This window comes from Quercus suber, unplaced genomic scaffold (assembly GCF_002906115.3).
Source record: "Quercus suber isolate HL8 unplaced genomic scaffold, Cork oak 2.0 scaffold_20, whole genome shotgun sequence".
NCBI classification, from domain to species: domain Eukaryota; kingdom Viridiplantae; phylum Streptophyta; class Magnoliopsida; order Fagales; family Fagaceae; genus Quercus; species Quercus suber.
Window position 1 is genome coordinate 1,171,994 of NW_027069485.1, and position 4,261 is coordinate 1,176,254.

Genomic DNA, 4,261 nt, shown 5'->3' on the forward strand with positions numbered 1-4,261 from the left:
ATGCGTAGCAGTTCTTGAGACTTACTCTGTGATCACACACACTATGGTACACATTTCCTTAGGCCAAGTGCTTATAAGGCAAGGGTGGGAGGCGTCTCTCCCCAATGTGGGATTGAGCAAATCTGTGTGGGTAGGAGCAAGGGTAGACCTTGCCCATTTTCCAACTTTTTTCTATATTTTCAGCAAAAAAATTCTAGTTTTAACTATTAATGAATTTATCAATAACACAACTATTAATGACCACACTTATCAAGATTTAGGTCCCTTCTCAGTTTACAAAACTAAACCACATTTCAGTGCAAGATTTCAATTTGGGCCCTTTGGGCTAAAAAGCCCAAGCCACCATGTCATAGGAGAATGGGATAAGAAAAACTAATAACATGCCTAAATCATGTAGCTAAAAAATCTTTGTATAATTGTATCATCCAATTCAAGCACAAGCCAAACTCTGCTTCTACTTCAACAATGAGATTGCTTCAAATAATTTGTTTTTCTCTCTTTTACTATTTCGGCAATGAGATTGCCACAATTCAAATTTTTTTCTCTCTCCTCTCTCTTCCTATTTCGGCAGTGAGATTAACACAATTCAACTTTTTCCTCTCTCCCCTCCTCCTATTTTGGCACTTTAATTGCCACAATTTATTTTTTTCTCTCTTCCCTCCTCCTATTTCGACAATGAGATTGCCACAATTCAACTTTTTTTTTCTCACTCCTCTCTTCTTATATTTTGGTTAGTGTCGGTCAACTAGGCAATCAAGCACGGGCCAAAATTTGGGCATCAAATATTTTTTGGCAATGATGTTGTCAAAATTACTTTTTCTCTCTCCTCTCTTCTATGACATCATTTTTCTTTCCTCTCTTGCTTTTTCTCACAATTTCGGTAACGATATTGTCAAAATTTATCTCTCTTTACTCAGCTAAATAACTTTGAACAGTAAATATATCACAAATAAACTCGCATTTAAACAATATTTAGCCAAAAGATCTAATCATTGAATTTCATATTCTTAACATGTATATCAAATTTCATTCAAATCGGATGTTATTTATTATTCAATCAATGAATTTATTTTTTATATACAATTTTTTCATAAAAACTTGAAATTTTAACATTTATTTGATAATGTAGTAATTGATCTTTGATCTTTTTGAAATTTTGCAAGTATAAAAGATATAATAAGAACATGCATTTCAACGGTTAGATTTTCAAAATTTACACTCGGAGTGTGTTTGGTATCAGCTTTTAATTTTTATGTATAACTTTTTAAAACTATTTTTTTTCCTTTTTTTTAGTTTTTCAAAAATTTTCAGAATACAAGAATACTTTAATACAATTTAAAAAAAAAAAATTAGTAAAATTTTAAACAGACGCTCAATATAAAAATATACGGAATTTGAGAGAAACTTTGTTCACAGATTCAATTCTCCCCTCCTTTTCTCAGCGTGATACAAATTTCAGAGCCACCATTACTTATGCAGAAACTGAGAAACGCGGATTAGTGGGAGATATGCTTTGGAAAAAATTATCATATTCTAAAATGATCAATTCTTTTATAACACAAGGAAATTCGTCTGGCCTTATTTACATTCCATCAATTTCAAAGAGCTGGGTTTAAAATCAGGGAGATTCTTCTGTCAGCAATTGTAATGGGCTGTGGGAGACATGGTACCATAGAAGATGGCAAGCAAGTTCATTGCATAGTATTCAAACATGGGTTTGACAAAGATATGATTTTGATGACTTCCCTTCTCGACGTGTACTGTAAATGCATTGATATCAAAGAGGACGCCGTGTTTATGATGAAATGCCTCAAAGAGATGTTGTAAACAATAGCATGATTTTTGGGTTATGCCGGTGTCACTTGACATTGGATGCAGTGACTTTGATAATATGTCTCAACGCGATGTGGGATCTTGGAATTCACTGATTTCAGGGCTTGCTCAAAACTCAGAAGGAAGGAACGAGTTGTTTTTGTTCAAGAAAATGAGAATGGAGGGAGCTGAAGTTGATGTTATGACCATGTCCGGTGTTCTTTCAGTTTGTGCTGATCTAGCTGCTTTGGTTAACGGAAAACAAGTTTATGGGCTAGTGATTAAATACGGGTTTGAACTATATTTACCTGTTGGAAATGCTTTCTTTGACATGTATGCTAAATGTGGACGCATGGAAGATGCGTGCTAATTTTTCATGAACATGCCAATCAAGAATGTAGTTTCATGGACTTCTTTGATTGTGGGTTATGGAAAACATGGCTCGGGATGGGAAGCGCTTGAGGCATTCGACGAAATGGAAAGGAAGTGCATTGTCCCAAACAAGATTACATTCTTGGGAACCTTATATGCATGCAGTCATGCTGGATTAGTTCAAAAAGGGTGGGTGAATTTCAACACCATGGTACATAAATATTCCATCAGACCCATGATGGAGCATTACACGTGCATGGTGGATTTACTTGCTCGAGCTGGGCATCTTACGGAGGCTTATAATTTTGTGGAGAGGATGCCAATTAAGCTGGAGGCAAAGCTTCTAACAGCACTTTTTAGTTCATGTTGTTCTCACATGAATGTAGAGCTAGCAAAGACTGTTGGACAGAGATTAATTGAATTGGAACCTGAAGAAGCTGGAGCCTATATGTTGTTGTCCAACTTCTATGGAATTAATGGGGACTTGGAAGATGTAGCAAATGTGAGAAAATTGATGTCAAAGAGGGAAATAAGAAAAAAAAAGGCATGTACATGGATTGAGATAGATAGAAAAGCCCACAGCTCTGAATCAGGAGATGGATCTCATCCCCTTAACAAAGAGATATACAATTACTTGAAAAATCTTGTTAAGAAGATGAAGAATATTGGATATGTGCCTAACACAATGTTAGGAGCTTTATACGTTGCTGACGATGGCATGAGGAATTGGAGTGCTTGGACAACATTAGGCCAGTCACATGGCTCAATGTTTTCTCAACACACCAATGGCTTCTCATGCCTATCTAGTGAAGCTCCTAACTGCTCATTGAGGGGGACAAGCCCAGTCTCCGTGCTGGATTCATAATGAAGAGCATGATGAGGGGCAGCATGTGGAGGCACCTTGCTTCATATGATGCCCCAAGGCCATGGTGGAGGAGGACCATGGTGGGTAGCGACGGATTTTGATGTTGGGCAGTAGCAGGTGGTATTGACCCTACGTGATGATGCATGGCATTAGTGGCTTGGTTAATGGTTGCTTTGTGTGTGGGCTTGGTGGATTGAATGCAAGACAGTGCTGGGCTGCTGTGATTATGATATGCTGTGCAAGGCATTGGGCTGGTTGGTGCTGGCAGAATGCATGGACTTGAGTGAGTGGGCTGATGGCAGTAACTTGGTGTGCTGCATATAGACATGTGATGTGGGCTGTGATGCTGATGAGAAGGGCTTGGGCAGGGGGCCAAGCCTTCTAAAACATGATGGAACAATTGGTTTGGGTTGCTGAAGCATGGACAGAGGCCCTATGATGATGTGCTGATACATGGGCTGGCATGTGTAGAGCGTGCAGCAGCAGTTATTGGCAGTTGTCAAGCAGTTCCTGACTTTCTAGATGATCAGACCTGTTGTGTAAGGGTTGGAAACGTGGAAAGCAAATCAAGACAGCATCAGACAGAGGTGTCCTAAGTCAGACCACATGTGGCAGCAAGTCTTGGATAGGGGCAGTTACTTGGCAGTAACTGCTGTGACAGTTTATTCTGTATATTTATTCTAGGCTATTGAGGCTGTCAATAGCAGAGAGTGTATATTTTGCTTAGAGAATTTCGTGTGTATTCTCCAGGTTTCCTTTGTACTTGATATTGAGTAATAAAGGTTGGGGTTGATGCCCTGTAAATACTGTGTGTGCTGTGTGTGCAAATTTTCTTAATAATTCTGTTCTAAGTGATTGCTGCAGTGTGTGTGTGGAGTGTTGGCTAAGACTAAGTCAGGGACTTAGTGCCATCACAGGCTGAAAATTTAAAAGAAAAATTTGATCCTGTGACACACAAGCATGGTTATGCAAAATGTGGATGATCACACAAAGGAAGAGATGGTTCTTAGTCATAGTGAGAAATTGGCCATTACTCTTGGCCTGATTATCACGCCTCCAAGAACACGTATCATGATAGTTAAGAATTAAACGAATCTATCTCATGTGTAAACTAACTAAAGAAATCGTCTTCAATAAAATAGTTAAAATTATCCCCCCCACCCAAAAAAGCCCCTCTATTTATTTATAGGACAATCTGCCTGTCTCGCTTTT

General features: G+C 38.3%; 1 pseudogene; it reads left to right on the top strand.

Annotated features, from left to right (window-relative positions):
• The first annotated feature begins 1,376 nt into the window (after window positions 1-1,376).
• Window positions 1,377-3,823, top strand: LOC112037328 (pentatricopeptide repeat-containing protein At1g25360-like; annotated as a pseudogene).
• Window positions 3,824-4,261: the final 438 nt, after the last annotated feature.